Below are 8,349 nucleotides of genomic sequence, written 5' to 3'. Positions count from 1 at the left end.
CTCTTCCAAATAAGTCCATTCTTGAATTCAATGACCTTTTCTATCAAAACAGCCCTCGATATATGTGCCTGAATTTATGCTGCCATAGGTTAAATTTATTTCCTCAGTGGAAAGAGAGAACAACATGACATTGTACACTTAGGATTTTATCAGTGAGTTCCACGGAATGACAGCTAATCACAAGAACCCTTGCTAAAAATCCCTTTCTTGTCAAAATTAATGTTTAAATATCAGATTTATATTATATGCTAGTCTCAGCTTTCTCTTTTAAGGAATAAATTTGTTCATTTATCCACACAGATCCCCTTCTATATTACAGGGTTATTGTTTTTAAGCTTAAGGGAAAGTTTCAGTATCCTGTTTGAGCTTTGACATTTCTCAAGAACAAATTATGAGTTCTTTACCTGGATTTCAGTATATTGATTTTCTTTAGTACTTTGGATTCAATTCTTTCTGTAGCAAGAGAACAATAGACTCATTACCCCAGGAGATTTACCCTTGGTCATACATTAGTTAATATGACAGAGAAACACTATAGAGAGAATATCCATCCAAAAAGTCTGAATTAGAGAGAAAGAGGCTGTAATGCTTTTCCAAAGTCTCCACTCCCCTTCCCTAAAGTCCAGAAGAAAGACAGTCTCTTCAATATTTCCCACTGCCACAGAACACTGATCCAGAATAGAAGTCTGCGTTTATCAACTGTAATACCTCTCTCCACCTTAAGAGGGAGATTCAGGTTTAATGACATAGTTAACTGTACCGAACCATCATTGGAGTTTGTGGTATCTTCTAGGTACATCCAATCAAACCTATCACTGGTACTTGTGTCTACACCGTCTTTAATAATCTTCTTCTTTTCTGATTTAATGATTTCAGTCTAAGAAAAACAATGTATCTTCCCAGACTAAATCAAGACTCTGAGCTGGCCCGGCATATAGAAATTCATTCCCAATGATGATCTCTTTCAAGAGACCAATAATGTCATATAGTTTGTAACAGATTCTTTTTCATTTTATTCTTTCCTCTTCTATCCCCTTTGGTTTAACTGCATCTACTCCAAAATGGAAAGGTTCTTAGGAAGAATAAATTTGGCTAATATAGCAGATCATCCAATTAGAATAACAGAAATCACTCACTAAAACAATTAATGGATTCATCCAGTCAGCAAGCCTTTTTACAGCTATGTTATATGCAGTGCACTTTGCTAGGTGTTATAATTTCATAGGTAAATATGTTCCATTAAGAGAAATATGTATTTTGGGAAACAGTTTATTCTGAAATATATACATGTTTGGTCCTTTCAATCTTAAAATACACAAGATTTTATCTTGTGTATAGCATATTTTAGTCAGCATTATGTTATACACTCCATCCATGTTGCATGTGTAGCTGAGGTTTGCTGATTTTCAGTGCAATAGGAGGTTTCATTGGATAATCATACCACAATCATTTACCCATCCCATTCTTGATGGCCATTTATGTTACCTCCAGTTTTTAGTAATTACAAGTAACACTGCTATGAACGTTTTTTGACAAGTCTTGCTGCACGTATGCACCCACATGGAAAGAGTGGAATTTCAAAATCAGAGAAAGTTAACAGATAATAGCAAAGGGTTTTCCAAAGCAGTGATGCTAAATTTTACTTCACCAGAAGTGTATAAGAGACCCTGTTGCTCCAAACACTTGTGAAAACGGTACTGTCAATCTTTACAGACATTTAGGACAGTGTTTAGTAGTATACTGTAGTGGTTTTGATTTGCATTCCTACAATGATTAATGAAGTTGCACACCGTTTCATATTTTTATAAGCCATTTTGATATCCTATTTTGTGAAGTGCCTGTTCATGTCTCCTTCCCATTTTCTTTTGGATTCTGTGTTTCCTCTATTGATTTATACTTTTTCTATATTCTGGATGGGTCTTTTCTAATTATATGGATTGCAAATATTTTCATTCATTGTGTCTTTTCTCTTTTTTAAAGATTTTATTTATTTATTTGACAGAGAGAGACAAAGCGAGAGAGGGAACACAAGCAGGGGGAGCGGGAGAGGGAGAAGCAGGCTCCCTGCTGAGCAGGGAGCCCGATGCGGGGCTCCATCCCAGGACCCCAGGATCATGACCTGAGCCGAAGGCAGACACTTAATGACTGAGCCACCCAGGTGCTCTGAGTCTTTTCTCTCTTAATGGTGATTTTTGATACAAAATTTTATGTAGTTTAATTTTTTAATCATTTTTATTGTTAATGCTTTTAGGAGTTCTGTTTAAGAATATTTTTCTACCCAAGGTCATAAAGATCTTCTTCCATGTTTTCTAAAACCTTTCATGTTTTGCCTTCCAAATTCTGCAGTGTACAAGCAATTGTTACTTTATGACATGAACAAAGGTCAAGTTCTTTTTGTTTCTATAGATATCCAAATAGCACTGTCCCATTTGTTGAAACAACAATCTTTGCCCACAAATTTATAGTGTCACCCTTGCACAATATAAAGCTTCATATATTCATGATGCTGTTCTGATATGTTCTGTTCTATCGATGTATTTGTTTATCTTAGCCAATACCGACTTTCATAATGATTGTTGCTATATGACAAGACAAGTTCTATCAACTCATATCTTTTCAACAGTGTCTTGGCTTGGAAATATCATTTGCATTACCAAATCAGTATCACCCTACCAATATTCACATAAAAATCTGCTGGTATTTTTACTGGGATAGTACTGAATATAACAATCCATTTGGGGGAACTAACATCTTTAAGTTATTAAATCTCTTCATCCTTGGACCAGATAAATGCTTCCATTTATTTAGGTCTTTTTTTTTTTTCAAATTTTTAATTTAAATTCTAGTTATTTAACAGATAGTATAATATTGGTTTCAGGAGTAGAATTTAGTGATTCATCACTTAAATACAACACACAGTACTTACACAACAAATGCCCTCCTTAATGCATAGATCTTTTTAAATCTATCTTAATAATATTTCTAGTGTTTTCTGTGGCAATTTTTCACAGGACTTATTCTAATGTATTTGAAATATTTTGATGCTACTGCAATGGTCATATATACATACATATAATTTCATTTCTACCTTTTGACATCGTTTCCAACAACTTTGCCAAATTTGCATGTTAATTATAATAGTGCATATGCAGATTCTCTCTTCTTTTTCTATGCTTTTACCCTTTCTTTTTTCTTGCCTATTGCACTGACTATGATTTCAGTAGAAGTCCTAGACATCTTTGTTTTAATCTCTGAAAGAAAACATTCAATAGTTCACTATTAAATATAAAGCCTCCTCCATGTTTTCTGTGCCTATCCATTATCAGATTAAGGAAGTTTCTTCTATTCATAATTTGTTAGAAGTCTTAATTCATAAATATATGTTTAATTTTACCAAATATCTTCTCCATACTGATTTAGTGGATTATATATTTGTGCTTTATTCTGTTTATATGAATAATTTAACAGGCTGATTATTGAAGGTTAAATCAATCTTACATTCCTGGAATAAACCTAATTTGATCATGATACATCATCTTTTTTATATATTACTGAATCTGATATGCTTTTATTTTGCTTATAATTTTTTAATCTGTGCTTAAAGTTGGCCTCCATTTTACCTTTCTTTTAATGTCATTGGTGGGTGTAGTTTCAAAGAGTATCCCTCCCTCATAAAATATTAAAAGATCTCTCTTTGTCTATCATAGGAGTGTTATTTTCTTCTTAACCATTCTGTGGAAACTGGTAAAACCAGTAACAACTATAGTTTTATTTGTTGGAGGAAATTAATTATATATTCCATCACTTTAAAACTCCTAAGATTAAGGAGGTTTACTATACACACACACATACCTACATACACACACACACACACACACACACTCTCTCTCTCTCTCTATATATATATATATACATATATATATATATTTTTTTTTTGCTGTGTCAGGTTTACAAGCAGTGTTTTCTTGTCTACTCTTTCCTTTTGCGTTTCTATTCGCATATATGATAGACCACTAAACTACTGTCCCCATGTTTATAATTTTCTCTTCTTTCCATCATTTTGGGCTTTCCTCTAGCTATATTCTTCTGATCCTTCTTCCAACTACTAATCCCCTCTTCAGTTATAATAAATATGAAGTTAGACTAATCTATTTAGGCCTTAATTTTAGTTGTTTTATTTTTCAGTTCTATAGTTTCAATTTTGTTTAATATATTTTTGTGTATGTATGTTTATACACACACACACACTTCTTACATATTCTCTATTAATGCTCTAATTCTGTGCTTTATTTGCTTGAATTAAGAATAGTGGTTAGAGGGACACCTGGGTGGCTCAGTCAGTTAAGCATCTGTCTTCGGCTCAGGTCATGATCTCAGGGTCCTGGGATCAAGTCCTGCATCCAGCTCCTTGCTCAGCAGGGACCCGGCTTCTCCTTCTGCCTGCCGGTCTTCCTGCCTGCTCAGTCTCTCTCTCTCTGACAAATAAATAAATATTTTTTTAAAAAAAAGAATAGTGGTTAGTTTATGTCTGAGAAGTCCATAAAATGGGCTCTCTGAGGATCCTTTTGTATCTCTTTTTTCCTTGCCTTCATCTTCATCCTCCTCCTTCTTTTTCTTCTTCCTCTTTCTCTTCTATTTTTTTGTTTTGTTTTGTTTTCTACTTTCTAATCTCATCTCCTCATGTGCCTAGGAGGTCTTAGTGATTTCACAAAATAAAGAAATAATTTTAAGCCTCAGAAAATATATTCACACAAAGAAGACTTTGCTTTAAGCTACTAGCAAGTAGGCAATAACAAAACAATTCAAAACACCTTGATCTAATTTTGGGATTGAGAAGGTCCAAAGCTGAAATATTTTTAAATGTCAATCTCTTCCACAACACCCTTACTCAGGGTGTATGGGGATTCATCAGTAGCCTCCCTCGGTGATATTCTCTGAAGACCAATTTTTGTCTCCAAATCTTGTGAGGTTGTAAAAACTCTTCATATTTTTGAGATTTATCTGGAGAAATCAGCCACCCCAAATATAGGGCTTATCTCACTGGGTTTCTTTATTTTCCCAGATCTTAAATCTGTAATTCTTTACTGCCTTGATAGCTCTTCGATGTCTTCAAGCTAGTATTAATAAATTTTTCGTTTAAGTCTGGAAACTGGTCTAATTTCCTAGACTGCCATTAACCTAAAGTTGAACATAATTTTTAAATAGATAAAAGGAAGAGGGGTAGTAAAAAAAAAAAAAAAAAAAGCAAACCATCAATAAAAAATTCCCCATAAAATTATACTCTTAAAGGACAGATGCAAACCAAGAAACAGACTCTTCACAATAGAGAATAAACTGATGGTTACCACAGGAAACGTGGGTGGGGCTCCATTAAATAGGTGATGGGGATTAAGGCATGCACTTGTAGTGATGAGCACCAGGTGTTTTATGGAAGTGTTGAGTCACTATATTGTATACCTGAAACTAATACTACACTGTGTTTTAACTAACAAGAATTTGGATAAAAACTTTAAAAAAATATTGTTTTCTCTACGGCATGACTTATTCTTGACTTAAAGACGTATTTTGTCAATGTTCTTATACCTAGGGTCTCCCAGGTGGTTCAGTCGTTAAGTGTCTGCCTTTAGCTCAGGTTATGGTCCCAAGGTCCTGGGATCAAGCCCTACATCAGGCTCCCTGCTCGGCAGGAAGCCTGCTTCTCCCTCTCCCACTCCCCCTGCTTGTGTTCCCTCTCTCACTGTGTCTCTCTCTGTCAAATAAATAAATAAAATCTTTAAAAAAAAGTTCTTATACCTGAAAATTAACCTTACAAAAATGCTAATTGGTACAATTTCCTAGAACTGTTTCCCAAATTACATTTTTCAATAAACTCTTTGTGGGAGAGGAGAAGTTCGTAGACAAGTTCTCTTAATCTACTTCTATTTAATGGATTTGCCACTGACTCTTCACTGTTCTAGAAGATATTCTGACTTATACACCAGTACGCTGATTATTTGTGGATGGCTCTTTGAAATGTGCCTCTGTATTTTTGCTCATACCCATCAGGTTGGATGACTTGTCTACACCATAAACTGCTGACGTCTGAGGGACGTAAATCTCACATTCATTCAACATTTATTGCTGGTTCAGCAGTATTCTTAAGAAATTTTTTTTTTTTTTAATTTGGTGATAGGCATTTATTGTGAATAAAAAAAATTTCCTTCAACAACAGATACTGCACGTGGGGGGCCAGGACTCATGCCTGATGACTCATCTTTCAATTCTCAAATATATGCAGCTATTTGGACCCTGGTAAGAACCGTTCACAGCCCCCCAGACACACTCCGCAGCTTTCCTCCATCCGCAGATAAGTTAGTGCCCAAAGTACCAGTCTGCCTGGGATGCGCATATTTCTTCTGGCTTCTAGAGCTAAAGGCAGAGTTCTTCTTCCTGCCTTACCGAGGGTGTCGCCTGTCCCCTCAGCCCGCTGAATAGCAGGCATAACTACTGCTCCAGGGTCACCACACCTGGCAGGACTGGATCACCTCCTTCAAGGCCTTCAGCCCCTCCACGCTCCTGTCCTTCATGGCCATGGCCAGGAGGACCGCTCTGTTTCAGCTTCCTGAGACACAAATGTCACCAGGTTCTTTGATAAGATATGGATGAGAGGCTCGTCCTACCCAAGAAGGACTTTCGTGGTGAGCACGGGCTTGCTGATGTCACTGGCCACGGTGCTGGGCTCCAGGGAGACCAGGGTACCCATCTTCCCAAACTGGGTCACCACCACCAGGATGTGAATGCTGAAGGCTGTGCAGACCACCTGCGTGAGGACCCCACACACCACTTCCGTCTTCTGTTTTGATATCAGCAAGGGTTTGCCTTCCATGGATGGGTCTCTTCAATGGCACGGGCCGTGCCCGGAAGTCAAGAATTTTTTCTTAATGCTTATGTGGATTCACTGTCTTAGTTTCCTTACAAATACTGAGAATAAAAGCAAGCTTGGCAAATGCTTTTTATGTCTTACCTTTAAGAAATAATCTGATGGATTTATTCTTATTATAATTCACGGGTAAACTGAAGAGAAAACACCATAAGCATGTCAGTACATACATGTACACATGCAAACACACACATACATACACTTTATTGTCCAGCACTACCTTATTTTTTCTTTTTTTTAAAGTGGGTACCATTTTTTTGTTCCTGACTTCCCAAAGGAATAATTTTAGAACACGTTTTCTTTTTCTATGTATTTTATTATCCAGTGTGCATATACATGAACCTTAAAAAACATTTTTTTCAAAACAATATAAGAAGCATTTAGAAAGACAATTTGGGAAATTTTATATGTAAACATATGAACTGATAACAGTTCTCTAAAACTTATGTTTTCAAATATTTTTTCATACTGTCTCACTAAAACCATGTTTAAAAATATACATGATGCAAAAAAATAAAAATATACATGATTCAGAACAGGTGATTTCCAATTTTTCTGAAAATCCAAAGCTCACATGATAGTTAAAAAGTTTTCTACCTTATCCATTTAATGATTTAAGTTCTACTCTTGAGAAGCCCACTGTGTAATTTTATGTGGTATAGAGTTAACATTTATGGTAAGATTCAGTGAAGCTATATTAAAGGTAAGTCAACCTTCAGAACCAGAGGTACCTTATTTCCATCATCCATTATGTGGATGATGGTCTTCTTTCTCCCTTAAAATGTATTCTACATTTTCCTTCACCATAAAAATACATTAAAAACTAATAATTATGGCACTAATGATGCCTCTTAAATAGTGCTAAAAAGTTTAAAAGTACAAAACCTCTCAAAAGACTTATATAATATGCAAAATAAATTATTATGCCACTTCATTTAGTGAATATTAAGTAAGCTTCCTTAGCTACTTGTGCCATCAGTTTATTTCACTCAGCTGAATAGTCTAATAATATTTTCATTAAATATTTATATGAACAATCAAACACTGCAAATGAAGAGCATATCCCTTGACATTCAAGATGGTTTCCAGGCTGATATCAGCAGTTTGTTATGTTGGTAGGGCTCATTTGCTATGGCTTAGAATGATGTTTTCCATTAGCTTTGAGTATCTTACGTCTGACCTTAGAATAAAGGCTATTCATCATGTCTTCTAATTTCTAAATTTTATTTCTTCATTGAGAAAGTACTGATGATAGAAAATTAAGTGTATTTAAAAGCTGGGGTCATGTTATACTAATTCAGCCAAGGAAATTGATTAACGCAGATCTTAAAGCAATAGAAAATATACTCTTTGGGGGCGCCTGGGTGGCTCAGTCGTTCAGCGTCTGCCTTTGGCTCAGGTCATGATCCCAGGGTCCTGGGATCAAGCCC

General features: G+C 35.5%; 1 pseudogene; it reads right to left on the bottom strand.

Annotated features, from left to right (window-relative positions):
• Positions 1–6,145: 6,145 nt before the first annotated feature.
• LOC118519758 (proteasome assembly chaperone 3 pseudogene) lies at positions 6,146–6,885 on the bottom strand (annotated as a pseudogene).
• Positions 6,886–8,349: the final 1,464 nt, after the last annotated feature.

Source organism: Halichoerus grypus, chromosome 12 (genome assembly GCF_964656455.1).
Source record: "Halichoerus grypus chromosome 12, mHalGry1.hap1.1, whole genome shotgun sequence".
NCBI classification, from domain to species: domain Eukaryota; kingdom Metazoa; phylum Chordata; class Mammalia; order Carnivora; family Phocidae; genus Halichoerus; species Halichoerus grypus.
Note: the sequence above shows the minus strand (reverse complement) of the source record. Positions and strands in the feature narration are given on the sequence as shown.